The sequence below is a fragment of the Pan paniscus genome, chromosome 7 (assembly GCF_029289425.2).
Source record: "Pan paniscus chromosome 7, NHGRI_mPanPan1-v2.0_pri, whole genome shotgun sequence".
Taxonomy (NCBI): Eukaryota; Metazoa; Chordata; class Mammalia; order Primates; family Hominidae; genus Pan; species Pan paniscus.
In genome coordinates this window covers 52,410,342-52,436,124 of record NC_073256.2, presented here as the reverse complement: position 1 = coordinate 52,436,124, position 25,783 = coordinate 52,410,342, and the positions used below count along the sequence as shown (strand labels likewise).

At 37.9% G+C, this 25,783-nt stretch overlaps 1 pseudogene; it reads left to right on the top strand.

Annotated features, from left to right (window-relative positions):
* The first annotated feature begins 5,953 nt into the window (after positions 1 to 5,953).
* Positions 5,954 to 6,797, top strand: LOC100969965 (large ribosomal subunit protein eL6-like; annotated as a pseudogene).
* Positions 6,798 to 25,783: the final 18,986 nt, after the last annotated feature.

Below are 25,783 nucleotides of genomic sequence, written 5' to 3'. Positions count from 1 at the left end.
CATTAACTAGTCACAGAGTCTTAGACTACTGGAATTAAATAGGTAAATTCTAAGATTACTTGGCCTCACCACCACATTATACTGATAAAGCAGTCTTGAGAAAGTTAAAACTTTTGCCCAAAGTAAAGCAATAATATGTAGAATTAGGACTTTAACCTTTGTGCCTCCTACCTCCCAAGCTATACTAATTCAAAAGATTGCAGATCTAGCACCTTATGTTGCTATCTTTTATTCTGTAACAAATAATTTTGGAATTACAGAGGAAGCTGCTGTGGAACAGAGACTCCAACTGACTGCAGGATTCTAACTGCACAATGATTCTGTATGCTCCTGTTCTCTTCTTCCATATAACAGCAAACATAGTGTATTTCTCCTTTTCTAAGGTATAGCATGTTCTTCTAGACTCTCCATGGGCCTGTTTTGTGGATGGGTCTAATCACACAGAGGAAACTTCTTTCCTTACTTGATAGTTACATGGGGAGATAATGTATTTTTTTCCAGCTTAGCCCCAAAGCAATCAGTTGACAAGTCCAGAGAAGACCCCTGTGGTAAAGTAAAATATAAAGACTCTCTGGGTAGCAAGTGTTTCCCTTTTAATGACAGCTTAACTGGTGAAGTGTTGAGCAGAACACTGCTGTTTATCCCTGCTGTTTGCATTGGGCTGGAAGCCAGCCCAAACCTGCCTTGGTGACATTTCAGGTCAGATTACTATATCAGGAAATTCCCACATAGCCAGTGGACAGTGGAGGGCTGCAGCCTGCACACGTATAACTAGATCCAGAAAAGGAGAAATTCAAGGAAAGATGGGCACCCTAGGTCTGTGGGGCATAATGAAGGCTTTAAGGGGTCAGAAGAGAACAAAGTACAGGCTTTGCCTGAAATCTACATGTCTCTGGTTTAAGAAGAAAATTACATAGTATCATTAAATGTATAATCTGGCAGAGTGGGAAAAATGTATACAAATAACTTTTAAGTATAGTAAAATTGACCTAAAAACAAAGTTCTTTCCTAATTTGAAGGCTGCAGAGGATACTTTTCTGATCAAGGGTAATAGAAAAGACTTAAAGAAAACATGAATTTGCATAAGGAGTAGGACTTCCATCAATTAGGAGAAATAAAATAACTTCATAAGTTTAGCAATCAGTATGAATTGAAGTTTGGGAAAAGGGATGCGGACATGTTAGGGAATACTAGGAAAAAAGAAGGACCCCTATTTTAAATGGAACGAGGATCTTTGTAGGAAAATAATAAAAATTAAGCCTGAAAGTACAAACTTGGCTAATATGGTTGAAGTGCCTCATAAATGCGAATGAGAAATGTTTTCTTTCATTGAGAGATATTGAATGTTTTTGATACCAAAACACCAGCCATTTGGTCTAGGTCCCATTGCTCACTGCAAAGAAACCCCATCACAGAGACAACAAGTATTGCCAAAGAAGAAGGCTTTATTCAAGTGCTTCAGCCAAAAAGATGGGAGATCAATCTCAAACGCATCTCTCAAACCATCTAAAATTGGGGGTTTACATAGCAGAGAAGGAATGTAGTATGTGTGAGAAAGCAGGGATTAGGGATTAGGGATTAGGACGGTAAGAAAGAGGAGCTGGTCAACAGAAAGCAGGCAGTCAGTTGGTAAAACAGGAATTAGGGAGAGGTAAGGAAGATGAGTTTCACTTCCTTAATACCATCTGGGAGGCCTGAGAGTCAGTTTCCTAAGAGGGAACTCAGATAAGACAAATGTAAATTTCAAGCTTTAAGACCAGGAGGATCAATTTTTATTTGTCTCAAAAACTGTCATCTATGGGCTGGTTTCATTTTGACCAAGGGAGTGAGGGCATTGTTTCAGTCTCCACCCAAGGCAGGCAGAGAATAGAAGGAATAAGACAGGATGGAAGGGAATGGTAAATGAGGAAAGCAGGGGAAAAGGAGGCCAAATGGGGCTGGATTCCTGATGAAAAAAGAAGAAAAACATAGAAGGGGAGAGTGGTAGGAAGGGTAGGAATGAAGTAGGGCTAACTTGGGGCAACAGGAAGAGAAGCATAGATACATGGCAGCTCAGAAAAAGGTCTAAAGGAAATATTCAACCAAAGAAAGAAACAGCACACAAAACCAAAGCTCTGGGCTCTCTGTCTCAGACTGTTCAGGCCGCTATAACAAAATGCCACAGACTGGGTGGTTTATAAACAACAGAAATTTATTTCCCACAATTCTGAAGACTGGGAAGTTCAAGATCAAATCACCAACAGATTCAGTGTCTGGTGAGGACCTGCTTCCTATTCATAGATGTCCATCTTTTGGCAGTTTCCTCACATGGTGGAAGAGGCAAGGGATCTTTCTAGGGCCTATTTTATAGGGCACCAATCACCCCCCAAAGGCCCCACCTCCTAATACCATCATCTTAAGGGTTAGGATTTTAACACAGACACTTTGATTCAGTCCATTGCAAGTGGTGTTGAGGCAGGATGTGGTTGGGACCCAAAATTGCAAACAGAAAGAGCCCAGAGAAGTTCCCTGAGACAACAGCAAGAAAAAAGAATGATCCACTGCTCAAGAACCTTGCAGTACAACACACACCAGTTTCAGTGTCTAATGATATATGTCACTAGTTGGTTGGACATACTGAAAATAAGCAGCCAAATGAAAGAAAGGGTTTGGTTTACAAAATGCTTTTCATCCAATTTGTCAACTCATTGACATGACATGGGGTACAGGAAAAATGGGAACAGAATTAAAATATGGAATGGCTGGACGATGCTGATTGCGTTCATTTAAAACACAATTTTAAATGCAGATTTTTTAAAAAATAAAAGCTGGTTTGTTAGAAGAAAATGGCAGGTTTGATGTGAGTCATTGAGTTTGAGAAGCTAGCAAAATGTCCAGACAGTGACATTTAGACAATTGAAATTCATGGATTCAGCTCAGAAGAGCAAATGTGTTGTACAAAGGACCTAGACTTTTAAAATATTCACACATTGGTTAGAGTTGAAACGAGGGGTTGTGTAGAAAGACAAAAATTAATAATAATCATACAAATTCAAAAATACATGTTCTAAGTCAGTACATGGGAACCACAGTGAGGTGACCATCAAGACCTCATAAATGAGTTTCTCCTTAGAAGTTTTATATATATATAAAAATATATATATATACACACACATACATACATATATATACACATATATATACATACATACATATATATATACATATATATATATCTCTCTCTCAACATAAAATGGATCCAAAAAAAGACAAGAAGAGATACTTCAAAATTTTAAAAAGACAGAATGATTCCTGAAATGAGCTCTATCCCATACTCATAGAACAGTCTTGGCACATGATAGATGATCAACAAATATTGGGTTATTGAAGATGAATATGAATTGATTGTAATTAGAAGATCCATTTCTAAGAAACAAAGACATCAGTGAGAAGTTGGGTTGATCAGAGCTAGAGCAGCAGAAAGGCAGACACTTCATCATTCTCTGTGGCCCCTAGGCAGACTAAATCATACTGTGGGAAGGAACAAATAAGGATATTTCAGGCACAAACTTCCAGGACTTAGTTTTATGATTGAGTGTTTAAAGGCTTCAGGCTATTAAAATCAGAGAACTCTCCCAGTTATGTTTCTAGGCATACCTAGGAACCTTCTGATTATAATTTGGCTCCCATGCAGTTTTTCTACAGGAAGATGTGCTGTCAAATATAAATGAATATTTGTTCCCTTTGGTCATTATATTTCTCACAATAAATTAATAAATTTCCATTTTGTTTAACATATCATTGTCTTGTGAACTTTATCTCTTACGTCCTCCAGCATGACTGAGTTCAGTCATTTCTTGGATAGCAAAAGGATTACATTTCTAGGTTTGCAGGGCTGAGAGCAAGACTCTGAACCGCAGGGAACCCAACAAGTTACAGTATTCTGAAAGATCTCTCAGGAGCCGGCCTACTGACATCCTTTAATTAGCTGACAGGAATAGTTCTAGATGGAGCCACACTGTACATGTTTGGCAAATTAATTTAAAACTCAATAAATTTTAGCCAACTTTCCAAGAGTAGAAATGATGAACTTTCAAGTTTTCACTGGAATTATAGCAAGCCTTTCTTTCCCGTATTGACAGAAAGAGAGGTACAGTATAGTATATTAAGAACATATATTCTGGCCTTAGGTTGTCTGGGTACCAATTCAGCTCTCCACTTACAGACTGTGTGAATTTGAGAGAGGAGCCTGATGTCCATATCAATTTTTTCATTAATAAAATTGAGATAGTAATACTATTTATCTCACAGAGTTAAATGAATTAATATTTGTAAATATTTAAAATAGAAGCTGCTACATTTAAAAAAATGACAATGCCAAATGTTGTCAAGGAGACAGAGCAACTGAAACTCTCATATATTACTGGCAAGAATGCAAAATGTTACAGCGCCTTTGGAAAACACTTTGGCAGTTTCTTATAAAGTTAAAGACATACTAACAATATGATCCAGCAATTTCACTCCTAGGTATTTACCCAAGGAGAAATGAAAACAATGTTCACATAAGAACTCGTATGCAAATATTCAAGCTACTTTATGCATTATTACAAAACACTGAACATAACCCAAATGTCCTTCAGCTGATGATGGATAAACAAACTGTGCTATATCCATATAATTGAATACTATTCAGCAATAAAAAGGAACAAGCTCTTGATACACTTAACGTGAATAAATTTCAAGTGCATTATGCTAAATAAAAGAAGCTAGACTCTGAAGGTTACATACTATATAATTCCAATTATATAACATTCTGGAAAAAGTAAAACAAGAGGAGAAAAGAGATCAGTGGTTTCCCAGGGCTAGGATAACAGGTGTTTACTACAAAAGGATTTAAAGGAATTAGGAGGGTGGAGGGATGAAACTGTTCTGTGTATTGACTGTAGTGATGCCATACTATTATATGTATTTAACAAAATTCATAGACCTATACACCAAAAATGCTACATTTTACCACAATAAAAAATGATATAAAGGAGGAAAGGGAGGGGAATAAATTAAGGAAGAGAGGGAAAAGAGAAAGGAAGAAGGAAAGGGAGAATGGGCAGGAAAAATGGCAGAGAAACACTGTCTGGAACATAGTAAGTGCTATAGAAATGTCCGTTAAATAAAATTCTTCTAATGTGGCATGTTTTACATAATCATAAGACTCTTTTGTCTAAAAAATATTGGTGAAATTATTTCCTAACTCCTTATAGGAATAATACCTGGAGTAGATAAGGAATTTATGTTCCTTATGGGAAAACAATAGAAGATACAGATGAGTAAAACAATCACGCATAATTCCACCATCTAAACATGACCACAACTGAAAATTAATTCACAGCCTGCCAGCTTTTTACTACAGGTGAATAAACCATTTTTTAACTTAGAAAATTGTTTTATACCATAAATTTTGTTTTGGAACTACTTTCTACTTAGTAATATGTTCTAAAAATACATAGATCTGCATCATCACTTTTGAGGACTGCTCATTTATGCTACCAAGACTGTTGCTGAACATTTCATTTGGCTCCATTTCTTTGGTAGTATAAACCAGACTGTGTTAAATATTCTTGGTATACATATCTTTGTGCATACAACATTATTTCTTTACGGTAAATTTCTAGAATGGGAATTGCAGTATTGAAAAATATACATTATATAATTTTTCATTCATAATGCCAAATTACTCCCCAGAAGATTATATAATTTACTTTCAGCAGCTGTGAATGACATTTGGGGCTGTATTTCAGTGGTTCTTTTCCTTCAAAATCTGACAATCCTTTTTTAATACTACTTTGCATACTATAAATGTTGGGTTTTTTAATGAAATGATTATTAAATGAAACTTGAACACTAGGAAAATGTACTGAATTTTTATCGGGCATCAAATGATATTAAACATGATTAGGGTTCTTTCCTATCTTGCAAGATGGCAGGTGAAAAAGCGGAGAAGCCAATACTAAAGAGAAGAAACCCGAAGCTAAGAAGGCTGATGCTGGTGGCAAGGTGAAAAAGGGTAACCTCAAGGCTAAGATGCCCAAGAAGGGGAAGCCCCATTGCAGCCACAATCCTGTCCCTGTCAGAGGAATTGGCAGGTATTCTCGATCTGCTATGTATTCCAGAAAGGCCATGTACAAGAGGAAGTACTCAGCCACTAAATCCAAGGTTGAAAAGAAAAAGAAGGAGAAGGTTCTTGCAACTGTTACAAAACCAGTTGGTAGTGACAAGAACGGTGGTACCCGGGTGGTTAAACTTCACAAAATGCCCAGATAATATTCTGCTGAAGATGTGCCTGGAAAGCTGTTGAGCCACTGCACAAAACCCTTCAATCAGCACGTGAGAAAACTGTGAGCCAGCATCACCCCCAGGACCATTCTGATCATCCTCACTGGACACCACAGGGGCAAGAGGGTGGTTTTCCTGAAGCAGCTGGCTAGTGGCTTGTTACTTGTGACAGGACCTCTGGTCCTCAGTCGAGTTCCTCTATGAAGAACACACCGGAAACTTGTCATTGCCACCTCAACCAAAATTGATATCAGCAATGTAAAAATCCCAAAACATCCTACTGATGCTTACTTCAGGAAGAAGCAGCTGCGGAAGCCCAGACACCAGGAAGGTGAGATCTTCGACACAGAAAAAGAGAAATACGAGAATACAGACAGTGCAAGATTGATGAGAAAGCTGTGGACTCACAGATTTTACCAAAAATCAAAGCTATTCCTCATGTGTTTGCCCTGACAAATGGAATCTATCCTCACAAATTGGTGTTCTAAATGTCTTAAGAAGAACCTAATTAAATAACTGATTTAAAAAAAAACATGATTAGGAAAATAAATCAGTTGAGCATCTAAAATAACCTTTGGATTATTTGGGGGTGTCACCTACACTATTGTTGGCTACTTTTACTAGGCAGTTTGAGGAGAAGTCATTTCATTTTGTATAAAGTGACTTTATTTTGTATGTAGGGACATTCCTTAGAAAAACGATGATGTTCTAAATGTCTCTAGAACATGTAATCATGATACTTTGAAATTTTGTCTTATTGTTTAGCATATTTACAAACGGTCTAGAAGTACCCTTGCCAGAGTGGGCTCTCTCTTTGGAGCAGGACCCTAAATCAATGACCTTCTACTTTTCTGTTAGATAGACAAGTGGATATTGTGTGCATTTTCTTCATCCAGTTAAATCAAATGTTTTCAGAATCCAATAAGCACCAACCTAGCCTGCTACAATTTCCCTGAATCCACAAACAAAAATCTGAATTTCATTCTGCCCACAGATTTATATTTTGTAAAACATACATATTTCATCCCCATACTGCAATCCCTCACAAAATCATATTATGGTTTTGGAAACCACCTCTAGGTTTATTTCAAGTAAATCTTGGTCAAGAGAAGAGAAAGTCAATTGCAACCTCAACACCCAGAACTAGGAAGCAAAAGTGAATGTGTATTTAGCTCAGACAGGATAACTGGGTCAATTTGGGGACCTCAACATTCTTAAAAACCGAAGAACTCTAGTAACATATATATTCCCAGATAACTGCTAGCCTACGTGTGTTTCTAAGAATATATTGCTTTGAATTATTTTCCTTAATAATCTAAACTTTCCAAATAATTATATTCTAATTCATCTTATATGAATATTATTGTGGATTTATTTGTTAATTGCCCCAATGAGACAGAAAGAGTAACAACCTGATAAAAATGTTTGTGCAACATATTCAGTAATTACTTGACATATCATGATTGCTTTTAAATTAATATATATTAACATCTAATTACATACTGGGTATTGCATTAGGCTGTAGGGAAAATTGATGCTCATGCAATAAGTCTTCATGGTCATGGAATGTGCAGTGCAGAACCTTTGTGACAGACAGGGAGCTTCATGCTCAGATATAAGCGACTGGACTGAAAGGCGGTTGAGTTCCTGTCATCCTCCGCTGGTTGCTAGGCCCTGTCGTGTGTTGATTATTGAAACATTTTCATTCCACATGCTCTGGGAAACTGACCTGAGCTCAAATATTTCAGTTGTTTGGAAAGCAGAGGTGCTGGTAGGAGCTCAGCTGAGCAGGGAGAGAGAGCTGAGCCTCCAGGTGTTAGAGGAGCCGATTAAAGCAACAAGCCAAAAGTCAAAGGATTAAACCTTCAATCACTTACTGCAATCGCTTATAAGAGACTAAAACCTGAGAAACCTATACCAACTCCCTTTATTCCATCTTCCCCCAGAGAACAGCACACTGACAGTGGGTCAGATGAATCGACACAGACTGCGGGGGTGTCTCACTGTTGAGGGAGCCCCAAACAGCTGCATGGACTCTGAGGTGGAGGGAGGAGGGCAAAGAGGGAGGGCTAGGAGTGGACATGGACTGGGTCTTCAAGACTTCCCCTTCCTCCCTGCATAGGGAGGCCTCAGCAGAGGAGCCTGAAGAAGCCCCCTGCCTAAGGCCTCAAATTTTGTTTTTAAGCCAGCTTGGTGTGGTGGCATGCACCTGCGGTCCCAGCGATTCTGAAGGCTGAGGCGAGAGGATCACTTGAGCCCAGGAGTTTGAAGCTGCGGTGAGCCGTGATGACAACACTACAATCCAGCCTGGGAAACCTCAGGAATGAAGGTGCCAGCGCCAGGAATGCAAATAGGGAAGAACATGACCTGCCAGAGGGGCCTGAGGGCTTGAGTGCAGCTCCCTGCAGAGATTAGAATACACTGGTTGTGCACTGAGTCTGGTGTGGGGAGAGCAGCTTCTCCTAAGAGCCTGCCAGGGAAAACCTTTGTAATTGCTGATAGTCAAGCTTCAAAAAAAAAATCACCATTGGTTTTTAACCAAGAGCCAAGTTCCTCAGGTGTCAGTATGATTGAAATCTTAATCATAGACATCTATGTCTAATAATGAGAACCAATGATTTATCCTAATTGTTCAACTCTCTCAGGAGATTTGGGTGGGGGAAGTGGGAAAACTTCTGAGGGCTTCATCACCTGGGAGAATTCCTACAAATCCCAACACTAGAATCTCTTTACATCTTGAAAACTTGCCAGGATTCTTGTGCCTTCTACAAAGAGTTCTAAAGGAAGAGCAATACCTTAAACTGCTTTTTTAAATACCTCCATTGTAATCAGTCCAGAAATCTGAAAGTAATGCCCTTGGAATTGAAACTAGGATAAATAACTGAGGGGAGGGAAGAAAGAGAGATAATTAAAATTAAATTAGCTGCCCAGACACGGTGGCTCATGCCTATAATCCCAGCACTTTGAGAGCCTGAGCCAAGGCAGGAGGATTGCCTGAGCCCGAGTCGGAGACCAGCCTGGACAGCATAGTGAGACTCTGTCCCTACCAAAAATAAATAAATTTTTGTTTTTGAGTTAGCTGGGTGTCGTGGCATGTACCTGCGGTCCCAGCTACCCTGGAGGCTGAGGCAAGAGGATCACTTGAGCCCAGGAGTTTGAGGCTGCAGTGAGCTGTGATGACACCACTGCAATCCAGCCTGGGCAACAGAGTGAGACCCTGTCTCAAAAAAATAAATAAATAAATACATTAGCCGTAATTTTCCTAAGGCCAAGCTTTGGGAGAAGAATTATTATTTCTTCATAATTACCTTTTCCAATAGTTCAAGATTTTTATCCCAGCCTGCTGTTTTATTTTCATTACAGTATTTTTTCTCCAAGAAATGTACTCACAGCATGATTTCTTAAGACTCATGGTGTCTTCAAGCTCATATAACCTAAACCACTCATTTTTCAGGTGTTCTCTGGCATAACCCAACTCATACAGCCCAGTTATTGAGGGAAAGAGGAAGCCCCTCATTCTCCTGAACCCCCATCTGGGGCTCTTCTGACAGCACACAGGAGCTCTTCTCCACTGTTTCCTTTTTCAAATCTGATGTGACTTAAAGTCTTTGAGGAGCTAAGCTTTAACTTCTTCAAAGAGTGTCATCTATGTCTAATAACAGAATCAGGTTTTCTGTTACTATCAGAGAGATCACTTTGAATTCCTACATCAAATCTTCGGTGTCCTTCAAAAAGCAAGTTGTTAATAGTCATATTAGGATAAAAGAAACAGTCTCAGGGAAGGAGAGGGTTCAAAAACCTGCACTAAAAATGCTTACTCCATAGATCAGTAATCCTGGGGTCTAATAATTAATATAGCCTACAAATGCTTAAATTTAACAAAGGAAATATCAACAGGTACATTCATTCTAGTTTTTATTGTATTGTGAAATTCAATAATAACTACTTGGAAATAATCTAAAAATGTGTAAATCATGGCACTTGCCTCCAGGAATTTATAAGCCAATAGAGAAAATGCATATAAAAATATATGTAGTACAAGAGTAGAGTTTCCAAGAAGCAAAAGGAGTCTCTTGACTAAGAAAATGGAGCGCTTAAATAATGAGTGAGGTCTGGACAGGAGACATGTTGATGGATGGGCCACTTCAGATAAGGGGAAAAAAGAATCTGGTAGCAGGAAATTAAAGGGAATGTTTAACAAAAGATGAGTATCCTTGATAACTAAGTGTAGGATACACAAAAGTGCACAGTGGAAGGAAAGACTCCAGCTAATATTGAAGACACTTTGTAGAGGGTATTAAAGGCCAAGCTTTGGTGTTCTTTCCTTTTTACCTGATGTGGTGGTCACTGCAGGCTACAGGAAGGCTACAATACATTCATGGGACCACTCATTCCATTTACAAAGCCTTGCCTCAGTGGGGTTTGCATCCTGTTTGTAGTTTCGTTGCTTTATCGATTAGCTAGCAATTACCTCAGTGTGTTTGGGTAGACAGGAATCAGAGAGTTGGCATCCTATTTTTCTGGAGTCATTAAAAGTTTATTCTGACTGGGCACTGTGGCTCACACCTACAATCCCAGCACTTTGGGAGGCTGAGGCAGGTGGATTGCTTGAGCCCAGGAGTTCGAGACCCTATCTCTATTTTTAAAAAATGATCCTCTCTATGGTTTCCAATTATAAATGTTCAGCAGTTTAGCTACCAGGGAAGTTGGCCATCTTTACCTGGCAGAAAAACTTTCAGAGTCAATAGACTGACTTTCATTATTTAATTAAGCGTCATTTTTATAACATTCCAAATAGTATTGTGGCTGTCACTTTCACCACTATAAACAATGAGAATACAATGTTTCAAGTCCAGGATATTTAGAATTTCAGCCTAGAGTATCAGAAGGGGCTGTTCTCTGCCTGAGGACCTCTATGACTCTATTGAAAAGACAAGCTTTCCTGGATATTTCCTGGATCCCATCCTGCTTGGGATTTATCTCTTCTTCAGGGAGCTTACAGTCAGAGAATAATCACTTTCATGAGTCGTGAAGGTCTGGTAAATACTTCAGTGTCTTTTCACCAGTTCTTTGCCATGTTCATGAAATCCATGAAATGACTCTGCTAAGCTATTGGCACCACGCATTCTCTCTGTAAGGAACCATAGGAAATTCACCCACATCTCATTCTCCCAGTATCAATCCCAACTCTACTTGAACATGGGCAGAAACTTTTGTCCTTCTTTAGATTTGGTCTTAGACTGTAAACCCCTGTGCTGGCCAGAGGATGATATAAGGTCTTAACCCATTTCATGGTAATTCTAGTCATTTTCCTCCTCTCCAATGGAGTGTTCTTACCTCTCCAGTATAGTGTGCTATTAATGGAGCTAATATATCTTTTTAAAAATGAAAACAAAAACAAAAAAAACAAAAAACTTTTCTGAGGGGAGCTAAGCAAATGATAGTTTACACACTTGCTAAAGAAGGCATTGACCAACTCAAATTCAACTAGCATAAAACTATTTAAGCTATATCTCCACAGGAAAAGCAGCATTTTCTACTATGTCCTAATTTGTTTTTAATCAAAGTACATTCCTCCTCATGAATATCTGCTTTCATCTGCTTAGTTATATATGATTTAACTTAAATGTTGTCTATTTCAGAATAGCAGGTAGAATGCTTAAATTCTTCCTGCACCAACTGCATTACATATTAAATATCTCTTATATCAATTAGTACAGTCCCAAATACGGAGCAGATTAGAAACAAAAGGTTACATTATTTCTGGATCCTAATCTACAGGGAAGATCATATATTGATTCCTCTCTAAACTGATGCTAGAATAATCTTGCTACTTATTTTCAACTCCAGGGTGCAAAGTAATAGCAGTTCTCTTTATGGTTATGTGATGTGAACTATTGACAAAATTACACTGTAATTACTATATAGAGTCAAGATAATTACATAACAATTGTCCTATAATTATTAGATTTTGTATCTGATTTATAAACTGCCATATGAATTATGTGGTAATTAATACTGGGTCTTCCTGGTGTAATTTAGTTATTATTCATTAGTTCATTAGGAAATTCTGCATTCACACAGATCAGTGTGTTTAAGCCATAACAATCAGTGTTTAAATCTCTAAGGCTTAGGAGTCTGACTCATGCATTCAATAACAACAAAAACTAGTGTAAAGATATTTATGGTTTGACAAAATTAACCAAAGTGATCAAACATGATTCTAATCCAAATTATAATATTTAGGAAACACATATATTTTTCAATGTTTAGGAGGTGTGTGACACACACTTTATTTTTGCAAACTACTACCAGTTCCATGTCCGCTCCTACCAAGCTGATAAATATGGAGTGTTGCTTACTAAAAAGCCAGTAAGTAAAAGGAAATCTGACCAAGCGCTGCCCAAAATGTTTTCTTACAGTTATTCTCAATCTTGGCCACATATTGTAATCACCTGGAAACCTTTCAGTACTGACGTTTAGTACTCTGGAGCCTAACCCCAGAGTTTCTGATTTAATTGGTCTGGGGTGAAGCTGGGTCATTGGAGGTCTAAAAGTCTCCCAGGTGGCTAAAATGTATATAGCCTGGCCCATTTTATTTGCAACCCAGGTTGGGCACCACTGATTTTGAAGCATCATTAGAAATGAAACCTAAAGGTTGCTGGATGTTTGCAATTTCCAAAACTCTAAAGTTAATTTTTGCTCATATGTTTGGACAATAGGGTCAAGAATGCCAGTTTTCACACTCTTGGTAATGAAGCTTATGTGGCTTGCTCCACCTTGCTAAATGTGTTCTATCACCAACATTAACTTCATTATTCAATTTTTAAAATTTTATCAAAGAATACAGGAACATACTTGAAAAAGTCAAATAGTGCCATGAGGCTTATAATGGAAATCAATAGTTCCCTGCTTTACTTTGCCCCAGTGCAAGGTTATAATCCCTACAGATAATCATTATTAACTCTTCTATTTCTAAACAATATGCTTATACTGCTATGTCTTGATTTTACAATTTGATACCCTATCATTTGATTTTCTATCCACCCAACTCATCCCCCCGCTACACACACACTTCAAATCCCTCTCCCAGCTATCCAAAATACTTAAGCTACAAGTTGATTAAATCAATACTTAATGGTTATATAATTATGATGGTAAATATTTTTGACAGCTGAAACTTGTATATAATACTGTTTGTAACTGTCTCAAGGAGGGGAATATTTGGTCAATATTCCATGTGCCTATCCATAAATTTTTCTGTTTTAAGCATGCTGCACATACTAATTTCACCCTCAAGACAAACCTATATGGTAGCACTATCATTATTTCCACTTTGCAAAAATAAAAATAAAAGTGAGTTAAATGTATCTGCCTGGTTAGTAAGTAATGAAACTGGGATGGAAAACCAGGTATTCAGGGTTCTTGAAGCCGAGCGCTTAACCATCACCCAAGACAGTAAAATGAGTGATAAGCAGTCAGCCAGTCTTTTGTGCCCCTGCCTGGGGCTGCTCCAGCCTGGAGCAGTTGCTTTCTCACAGTCTACACAGTTATCTACCTGGAACATCCCTAATCATAGGACTTCCCCTCATGCCCCTGTCCTTTGGGTCTCTTCTTTCCTGAACCTCATACTCTTTCTCATGCCTGATCCTTATTTATTAAAACACCACCATAGTAAATTCCCTACATAGGGAAAGGGAGGTAAAGTTTTGGGGGCATGAATATGTAAAATGTCTTTCCTTTGCCTGCGCAATTAATGTATTTGGCCAGTGTATTTTCTCTTGTGGCTGAAACAAATTACCACAGATGTAGTGGCTTAAAACCTACATTTATTGGACAGTTCTTGAGATCAGACTCTAAAACATATCTGCAAGGCTAAGTTCCTTCTGGACAATCCAGGGAGAATTCATTTCCTTGCCCATTTTTGAGAATGCTTTGAGAAAGCACCTACATTCTTTGGCTTATGGCCCTTTCCTCCATCAACCTGTTTCTATTCCTCTTCTCTAGAGTTTGGAATTTTCTTTTGGAAACCATTCATCCTGTAAACAAAAGTTCCCTGAAAAGAAATTTGGAGGAAAGAGATATTATTCCAGTAAACAGTTTGCAAACAGGAGTTCTACACATTCTTTGTGTAAAACCAAAGTGAGTTCAAAGAGAGAACCAAGGGAAGACTCAGGTTTTATAGCAAAAGTTCCCACCCAGGTTCCTAATCAGGTCCATTTATGCAAATGAAGAATTCAAACTTGCTTAGGTCTGATTGGTCAATATAGCTGAGCCCTGGTTGGTTGGTACAGCCAAGCTCTGAAAGTCCTAAAGATAAAAAGTTTCTGGTTTTCAGGGAACTCAGAGTATGTGTGTGACCCCTAGTCAGCAAATGGCCACTTGGTTTCATTTTAAATTTAGGCCCAGTATTCATTTAGGATCAACCTTGAAGAATTGGCTCTTATAGATTCACATTTTCTCATGGTCCTCAGAATTTTGAAGACATTGATTTATTGTGTTTTTACCATCCTGGGCTGCCCTGGGGGAGCATAGAGCCAATACGTTTCCTTATTTTGTAAATATGACCTGATTTTTCACCTCTCAATGTAACTTTCAGAAACTTCAAGCTACAATGAATGTCTGGGTGCAAGTCTTTTACATTAATTATAATGAATGCTTAGTGAGCCCTTAATATATGAAAACTCACGCTTTTAATTGCAATTAAAACAAAAATTGACAAGTGGGACCTAGTTAAACTAAAGAGCTTCTGCACAACAAAAGAAATTATCAACAGACAACCTACAGAATGGGAGAAAATATTTGCAAACTGTGCATCTAACAAAGGTCTAATGTCCAGAATCTATAAAGACATAAAACAATTGAACAAACAACCCCATCAATAAATTGAACAAATAACCCCATCAATAAATGGGCAAAAAACATGAACACTTCTCAAAAGAAGACATACAAGTAGCCAAAAAACATATGAAAAAATGCTCCACATCACTAAGCATCAGAGAAATTCAAATCAAAACCATAAGATACCATCTCATGTGAGTCAGAATAGCTATTTTTAAAAAGTCAAAAAGCAACAGGTGCTGGTGAGGCTGTGGAGGAAAGGGAACACTTATGCACTGTTGGTGGGCACGTAAATTAGTTCAGCCACCTGGAAAGCAGTTTTGAGATTTCTCGAAGAACTAAGAGTTGAACTACCATTCAACCCAGCAATCCCGTTACTGGGTATATACCCAAAGGACAATAAATTATTCTACCAAAAGGACATATGCACTTGTCTGTTCATTGCAGAGCTATTCACAATAGCAAAGACATGGAAACGACCCAGGTGCCCATCAACAGTGGACTGAATAAAGAAAATGTGAGATAGATATATATGTATCTCTCTCTCTCTATATATATATAGTGTCCATATATATATATATATATATATATATATATATATGGAACACTACACAACCATACAAAAGAACAATATCATATCCTTTGCAACAACATGGATGAAGCTGGAGGCCATCATCCTAAGTGAATTAACGCAGAAACAGAAAACCAAATACCACATGTTCTCACTTATAAGTGGGAGCTAAACAGTGGGTATTCATGGACATAAAGATGGCAGCAATAGACACTGGACCTCCTAGAGAGGGGAAGGAGAGAGGGGAGCAAGGGTTGAAAAACTAACTCTTTGGTACCATGCTCAGTACCTGGATGAAGGGATCAATCATACCTCAAACCTCAGATTCATACAATATACCTAGGTATTAAACCTGCATATGTGTCTTCTGAATCTAAAATAAAAGTTGAAATTACTTAATATCAAAACCAAAAAAATGCAGCTTTTCCATTCTGAAAAGTTTTATTAAATTATTTCCTTGATGTCTCCTCCCATTGTCTCTTTTATTTCATTCTAACATTCTCAAATTAAGAGTCAGGGCTCTTAAATTGAGTCTCCCCTCCAGTTTTATACCTTTTTGTCATTTCATACTTTCTGGCAGATTTCTTCAACTTTAGCTTCCGACTTTTCACCTGATCTTTTTCTCATTTCTGCTGTATATTTTTGCATTCTGGGAGTTCTGCCTGGTTATCTCATGTTGCCTTTTGTTTATCTGTTGTTGTTGGCTTCTGTTGTTGGTTTTTATTATTCTTGCTTTTGATAAGGCTATCTTATTGTTTTATGGATACAATATCTGCCTTTGTATAATAAACATATGGATTATAGTTATTTTGTTGTTTTGTGTGTTTTGTTTTACTTTTAAATTTTCTATTGCTCTCTATATTGTTTTGTATTGTCGAATTTGCTTTTTTATATCATGATCCCAGAGGGCAGCTCAAGCTTCAGTCATTACCTCTGCATTGCAGCCTGTAAGATGAGGATGAAGAAGTAAAAGAACAAATCCTACGAACACGTCCCTTAAATCATATACACCTCTTCCATTTACATTCCATTGTTCAGAACTTAGTAACATCATGGCCCCTAGTTGTAAATAAGGCTAAGAAATACAATTTTTTTCTTGTTTTTTGTCTTTTTTTTTTTTTTTGAGACGGAGTCTCACTCTGTTGCCCATGCTGGAGTGCAATGACGCAATCTTGGCTCACTGCAACCTCCGCCTCCTGGATTCAAGCAATTCTCCTACCTCAGCCTCCTGAGTAGCTGGGATTACAGGCACATGTCACCACACCCAGCTAATTTTTGTATTTTTAGTAGAGACAACGTTTCACCCTGTTGGCCAAGCTGGTCTTGAACTCCCAACCTCAAGTGATCCACCCACCTCGGCCTCCCAAAGTGCTCAGGTTACAGGCATGAGCCACTGTGCTAGGCCACAAACTTTATTTTATAAGGTCATGTGCCCAGCTGAAAACTGGGGGTCTAGCTGTATCATAGATGCACCTGACAGCAATAACTTAAGAAATGGGAGTTGCCACATGGAGGTTACATGGAGGCAGGTGCTAGGTGAAAATGCTATATAAACTGCATGCTTTTTACAAGCAGCTGAAGTTCTCCTGTCCAGCCTGCTGCCACTGGAGTGTCCTTGTATGTAAGTTCCCCCAAGCAAAACACTACGCCTCATTTGTTGGCTCTGGGTCTCTTCTTTAGGCTCTTGAACCTGGTGCCATCCCTGTTGAAGCTGATGGGGTCTTGCATGAAACTAGGATAAGGGAAAAAAGAAAAACAGATCACTGGGAACAACCAGTAAGTAGTCTCCACCTCAACTTTTATTAACTAATGTGAGTTATTCCTCCAAAACCCAACTTCCACAGTAATGCTATAACTGATACATAGGCTACTTGATAGCCTATCTATGCCACCTCTACCATAAAGTATTCACTGATGATCGTATTGATGATTCTGAACCTGTGAACAACTTCAGTTTGCAAAGATTCAATTTGTTTGTGATACTGAACTTACTAAGGCAAGAACATAGACAAGAAGGGTTTTGTTTTGGGAAGAATGATTCAACAGGAAAGGTCTTCTATTTAACCCACCATAAACATTAGAGATGATGTAGCCTGCAAGTTATTGAACAGTGGTTTAAACTTTGCAGAAATGGATTTTTCTTGCAGATAAAACTCTAGCAGTATATAGTCCAAGATGCAAGGATGACTTCATAACAATATTATGAACCTAGGGACATATTAATCAGAATTTTTTTTCCCAGCAGGTGTCAGGAATCTTCATTTTCACAAGTAACTTTAATAAGTAATTGTGAAGCTGCTGGTCTCTGGAAGAGTGAGAGTGAGAAAAGGAAGGCAGCGCATATCTGGAGCTACTACAAAGATGCTAATATACAAGAATTTGATTCATCATCTTCAGATTTGTTTCTGTAAGGATGTAGAAACACTTTTGTTTGGGCTATGTGTTTATTTATTTCTCAGGAAAATACCAGCACAGCCTTGAGAGAGCAAGTGCAAACAAGTTACATTGCCCCTAGGGTGCCATTTACCCTCTGCTAAAGCACTGGTCTCCAGACCACACTTTAAGAAACACTGCCTTAAAATAAAAGTATAGTCGTTTAACCTAATCTCATTGAGAACTCTCTGGCCGGGCACAGTGGTTCACGCCTGTAATCCCAGCACTTTGGGAGGCCGAGGAGGATGGATCACCTTATGTCAGGAGTTCGAGACCAGCCCGGCCCACATGGTGAAACCAAGTCACTACTAAAAATACAAAATTAGCCAGGCATTGTGGCGGGCACCTGTAATCCAAGCCATTTGGGAGGCTGAGGCAGGAGAATCACTTGAACCTGGGAGACAGAGGCTACAGTGAGCTGAGATCACACTACTGTACTCCAGACTGGGCAACACAGTGAGACTCTGTCAAAAGAAAGAAGGAAGGAAGGAAGGAAGGAAGGGAGGGAGGGAGGGAGAGAGGGAGGGAAGAATGGAAGGAAGGAAGGAAGGAAGGAAGGAAGGAAGGAAGGAAGGAAGGAGACTCTCTGTAAATGATCTCACCATTGACACTACTGGCTTACTGATTTCTTAATTTTCAGAGAGAATGTGTTGTGGGCGGTGGAGCCAAAGGATGGAGGTGAGAGAGTGTCAAGTGACAAGAAGGGGGAAGAGGTAATATTGTAATTTAAAAATTATTTGTGAGCACAAAGAAGAGTCCTTCAGCTAATTAGTTAAAAATAAAGCCATTAAGTTCTCCTTTATACTCCTTCCCTGCAATGCTAGGGATCATTAAACCCCAAGGAATGTCTGACAAAACAATGCACCAAACAGCCACACCTGTTTTCATTCCATTTGTGTTTCCATCACTTTCTGGGGAGGAAGAAAGCTGCCTAACCTGATGACTCTGAATGGGGCATTCAGCAAATGGTATTTTGCTTCACATCAAGTGATTTCTTCCTAAGAAATCATCCCTGTTATAACAGCAAGACAATTAGAGGAGCATTGAGAAGGATTTGATTAATAGTGCTTCTGATTTTTCCTATTTAACCAGAATGTGGATATTTATGCCAGAACAGTAAAGAAGTTTAGATCCCAAATGGGTGCACAGAAACAGTGGTGGTATCTTTTTCAAAATTATTTTTTCACAGATGGGGTGATGGAGTCTTGCTATGTTGCCCAGATTGGAGCACAGTGGCTATTCACAGGCTGGTAATAGCTTACCACAGCCTTGAATTCCTGGGTTCAAGCAATCCTCCTGCCTCAGCCTCCTGAGTAGCTAGGACTACAGGCATGTACCACCATGCCAAGCTGTTGATATCTTTTAATATGTGTGGTGGTGTATATGTGTGTATATTTTAATTGCTTACTATAAATCAAAAGTAATCAGATATATATTTATACACAGTTTCCTCAGTGTTTTGCAGATCTGGGGAAAGTGTTTATCAGAAGAGGATTAATTTTGTTTCATTGCAAGTGGGCATTACATGCATACCCAGAAAGAAGTTATTCAGACAACAAGAGTAACCTATAGACCCTATAGACTTCCCTATTACTCAGCTTCAGTGCCCTTAATGCCAGAATCATGGCCGTAGAACCTCAGCTTGGAGAACTCCTTAGCACTCACACAAGTTAGAATGTATTAAATAAGGCTAAGCATTACTTGCCAAACACAATTCTAATTGTGAATATCCTTTACCATACAGTCTTCTCCTATTCATTGGGAAGCATATTTTTGATTTTCTGTGTAGTTAAAAAAGCAATACAGAATATCATAAGACATTCCATAGGCAAGTTTGTATCAAAAGAAGATTATTTGCTTTTTTAATATCCCTTTTTTCTCTGTGGCTTCAGCATTACATATTTAATTTGCAAAGATTTCAAGCAATATAAAGAAAAAATACAAAGAACCCTAGGAATGAATTCCCTGGAACGCCCATGTTTTTATTAATCTGAATCTTAATTATGAGCCAATGCGTAGGCACCACATGTGGATTGTTTTAATGATTAGGTCTTGAACTTGGAAGTTAACATGTTTCACCATCTGTGCTGTTTTGTACATCACCACCCACCGAGAACAATTTCCATTTAACTAGCTTTCCCTGATCATGTCCCTGATCTTTCTCTCTCAACCCATATGTGCATATGTACACACATGCACATACACACACACACCATGTCTCCTCTAGTTTCCCAATTATGCATTTTCTTCCACCTGGTCTCTAATCTCTCACCACCTGTAATTCTACAATACATGCACATCAACTCCTGAACATAGAACAGATAGATTCTGGGTAGGCCTTATGGAAAGCAGTCCCATTTCTGTATAGTCATATCTTACTGTATATGCACAGGGATATTTACAGTTCTACACATAGTAATTTGTTGTGGAATATCACAATTATCCTCAAACATATGCAAAAAAATGTAATACCCAAAATATAAGATCCTGGCTTGTTTTAGTTATCTATCATTGTGCAACAATCATCCCAACACTTGCTTTTTAAAAAGTGACTTAATTTTCATGATCCTGTAAGTTTACAGGGTTGTTCTTCTGGCCTTTTCTCTAGGGACTATGCATGTTGCTGCATTCAGCTGGCAAGACAGCTAACAGTCAGGCTCAGCTGAGATAACGGGGATGGTGCAGTTTCCCTCTTGTGACCTTTCATTCTGGGTGTTGACATGGCAACAGCTCAGGGCGACATTCCAAGAGGGAAGCCCCAATAGGGGAATGCTTAACAAGTCCCTATTTGGGCCACATTTGTGATGTCCCATTAACCAAAGCAAGTCAGTGACCAAGGCCAGAGTCAAAGTGGGAGAGGAATACATAAGTGCTTGGATATTGGAAGGTGTGACTTACTGGAAGTCATTACTCTAACAACCTTCCATAAGGCCCAGTATCATACAGTCATCCAAAGCTATGGGACATGGACTCTTCATATGAAGGATGAGGTATCTGAATACAAACAATCTAAAAACATTTTTATTTATGTGTGTTCTGTAGGGAATGATTTACCTTGAAGACAGGCTCAATAAATGAAAAACATCCCTGGGTTATTCAAAACAATTGATAACCTCTTTAACACAAGACAGGCACACTTCCTACCATGAACAAAAATCAGAGAGAACAGGAGAAATGTGACTGAGTCAACTCGGGGTGGATTCCTTTCGCTTTTCAGCTGACATTTCCTGTGCATATGTGCTCCTGTGACCATGTATCAACAAGTTCAACTCAATGTAGACTGGTATTAGATTAGCAAGTGTCTTGCTTTAATTTTTTTCTCTATATCTAGTGTCCTTACCCTGGAGTGTGGGACAAGTTGTTATTGAGAAGGAGAACCTCTGAGGACAAGAAAAACAGGATAATGAAGCTCCAGTTTTTCAGGAAAGAGGAAACTAAGTAACCCTGAGAGAATCAAGCAATCTAGTGGTATCTGGGGGAGCTCTTGGAGAAGCAGGTGGGCATCTTATTAGATGATGTCTGCCTGAGTTATTCCTCAACAGGTGTGTGTAAATTGCTTTGCGCTTCTCTGTTCCTTTTGGTTGTTCCCTGAGGACCAAGGGAAGTTCCATGGTCTCATAAGTTACTTGAATTTTATTCAAAAAAAAATAACCCTCATAAATAGAACCAAACACCTTCACTTTTATGCACATGTGGACATTCCTTATAAAATTTTTAATACTAACCCCAGGAGGGGAAGTTTTCCTTGACTACATTTTTGAGGTTACCTCATTAACAGTCTCCCTGCCATGACCTTCTTTGCAACTCATACAGAACACTGCTGTAGCTGTTCTGTAAAACCAAAATCCTCCAGCTCTAGAGAGGGGACACCAAGGAGAACTGCCATGAATATATTTCAGTTGAAAGTTCCAGGAAACTGCTTGAAGGACCAAAACTTTCCTGCCTGCCAAATCTCAGATCCCAAACACAAGCCACTAGAGCCAGGAGTATGGTCTTAAAATCTGTTTTAATGGACTGGGCAATCTAATCTTATAACTAGTTCCTATTCACTATTAATTATTAAAATAAAGTTAGGCTCCTTTAGGGGCATAAATGCCTTCTATGGTATGAGACTAAATCTCTGTATCAGTAAGAAAACCAGATTGGAATGGAAAATTCTCAGGTGGTCCAGACCACCAAGGATAACTTTGTTGGGCTTTGAGGTTTGGCATTATAGGAACTAAAGTGAATCAATCCAGCCAAATATTTCAGCCCTCCAGTACCAATTATGGTGTATGGAGCCAAAGCTAGATAATGCCCTGAAAGAATATCTAATCTATACTTAAGCCTCATAATATTTACATATTGGAGTCCTTGCTGTCCGTCCATGCCTATCCCAGCCATGCCAAAGTATAGCTGCTAAAGACCTGAAAGCTATTGTCTCATACAATCTGGGCCCAGAAACAGCGACAAGCTCAGGCCATAGGTCTCCATTCTTACTTCCTACTCACTTATAGATACACTGTAATCTGGCTTCTGCCCTTATCACTTCTCCTTGGCAGCTCTCCCTAAATGAATTACAAAATTCGAAGATGGTCTTCATCTTCTCTGAGCTCTCAGCTGATCATTATTCTCTTTTTCTTTTGGTTTTATAATCTGTTTTTTAATTAGCATATAATTTTTGTATTTAGTAATATAGAATATCACCCATCTCCTACTTCTTTTGTCCCAGTCTCCCTCTGATGCTCCTTTTCTGCAGAACCCAACAGGAAGCCAGTCAACAAAAAACACCTGGGAATTGCAAAGTCCCAGCCCCGGCATCAGAAAGTAAAGCATAAAAGAATGAACTTGGAGGTGAGGCACATTAGCTTAATAACCCATAAAAAAGGCAAATTTGTGTTATGTTGGGCTTTTTAAGTATCTATTTGGTAGAAATCACAGATACAACAATCTAGGCCAAGAGTGTTCCTCGTGAATAATAGTAGACTTAAGTTTGTTTATAATCATAAAAATTCATACTTAATTCTTGTGTCTTGTCAGTTTTGACAAGCTGTATTTTTCAAAATATTAACTACTTATTTTAAAATATTTATTTATAACCTCATATCTTCATATTATTTTTAATGACTCTCAAATATATAGCAATGTCCTTTTTTTCATTCTTGACATTATCAGTTTTCTATTTTTTTCTTTTTATCCTTAATTGGTCTTCCTAGAATTATACTGATTTATTGATATTTTCAAAGAAGCAATTTATTCATTTGATTCTGATGGTACACTCTTTTGTATGATTTGGCTAATTTTATTAATTCCTGCCCTTATCTTTATTTTACTTTCTATGGGCTTAATTTACTGTTTTTTTCTAACTTCTTTACATAAAGACATACATCATTTGTTTTTAGCTTTTCTATATATACACACACACATACATACATACATACATGTAATCTATGTACCTCCCTTAAATAGAATTTTAGTTATACCTCACATATTTTTATCTCTTACATATTCATCCTCTGTCAACTCAGAATATTTTCTCATTTTTATTGTGATTCTTGTTTGATCCAGGAATTACTTAGATGTTTACTTTATAATTTGAAAATATTTGAGACTTTTTCACTTACATTTTGCTGTTGATGTCTAGCTTAAGTTTTGCAGCTTGTGTGTAACTGAAAAAATTGAAAATAGAAAAAATATTGTTGTGCAGTGTTCTACAATGTAAATTAAGCCAGTGTAATAATAATCTGTTAAATTTCACAGCTTTACTGACATTTTGTTTTTCTACTTGGTTTATCAGTTATTGAGGGAAGTGTATTAAAATCTCCTACTGTCTCCTATAGTGATAAATTTATTTGTTCTTTTAGTTCTATCAACTTTTGCTTAATTCATCTTACTGTATATATTATTACTGATACAAGTTTAGAATTATTATACATTTCTAGTGGAATGCTTCCTTTATTATCATGAAATGTTCCACTTTATATCTAGTAATGCTTTCAGCCCTACTGCTGTTTTTTCTAAGATAATATATCATTTTTCTCTTTTTTAAGATCTTGTCTTTTGTTTTCAGCAGTTTCCATGTGGTGTGTGTATGACTACCTGTGATTTTCTTTGCATTTATCCTGCTTGTATTTGTTGCTTGATGTCTTTAATTTTTGAGAAATTTTTGGCTGTTGCCTCTTCAAAGATTGCTTCTGACTGATTTCTTTCTTCTTCTGGGACTTTACACGTATGTTAGAAGTTTTCACCTTGTCCCATATACCTCTTATGTCTTTTCTGTATTTTCTTTCTTTTATCTCTCCTACTTTTCAGTTGTCAACCTTTCAGCCATTGCTTTTGATGTGGCAAATGCTTTGAGAGGAGCCTTAATATCATGTGTGATTCCTCTCTCAGGGCTTTCCTCCTATCTAGGACCTAGGGTTTACAAGTCCTTAATGTCTCAATGGCTCTCCACAATTTTCAAACTGATTAATTTTAATTTTTTCTGACTTTTCTAGTTCTTGGCAGGAGGGTTAGATGAAACAACGTAGTTTGTCATTACTGGCAGCAGAATTCTCACAGTACTATATTATGTTATATTTTCATTATTTTTCAGATTTAAGTATTTTGAGTTTTCATCAAAATTTTTCTATGACATATAAGTTGTTTAGAACAGTGTTTCTCAAAAATATAGAAATTAAGTCCATATGTATATGGTCAACTGACATTAACAAGAGTACTAAGACCATTGAAAGGGGAAAGAAAAGTCTTCTCAACCAATGCTACTAGGATGAGTGAATATCCACAACAGAAGAATGAAATGACATATAAGTTGTTTAGAAGAGTGTTTCTCAAAAATATAGAAATTAAGTCCATATGTATAGGGTCAACTGACATCAACAAGAGTACTAAGACCATCGAAAGGGGAAAGAAAAATCTTCTCAACAAATGCTACTAGGATGAGTGAATATCCACAACAAAAGAATGAAATTAGACCCTTACTTCATACCGTATACAAAAATTGGCTCAAAATGGATCAAAGACCTAAATATTAAGAGCTAAAACTATGAAACTCTTATAAATCTTCAAAAAAAGTATAAACCTTCATACAGATTTGGCAATGGATTCTTAGATATGACACAAAAAGCATAAGCAACAAAAGAAAAAAATGAATTGGACTTTATTAAAAGTAAACACTTTTATGTACCAAAGGACGCCCTCAAAAGAATGAAAAGGCAACCCACAGTATGGGAAAAATATTTGGAAATCATATATCTGTTAAGAGTGTAGCATCCAGAATCTTAAAGAACTCTTACAACTTAACAGCAAAAAGACAACCCAATTTAAAAATGGACAAAGATCTTGAATAGATATTTCTCCAAAGAAAATATACTAATGATGGGCTGGGAGCGGTGGCTCACGCCTGTAATCCCAGCACTTTGGGAGGCTGAGACGGGTGGACCACAAGGTCAGGAGTTCAAGGCCAGCCTGGCCAAGATGCTGAAACCCCGTCTCTACTAAAAACACAAAAATTAGCCAGGCGTAGTGGCACTTGCCTATAATCCCAGCTACTTGGGAGGCTGAAGCAAGAGAATCGCTTGAACCTGGCAGCAGAGGTTGCAGTGAGCCGAGATCATGCCATTGCACTTACAGTCTGGGCAACAGAGCAAG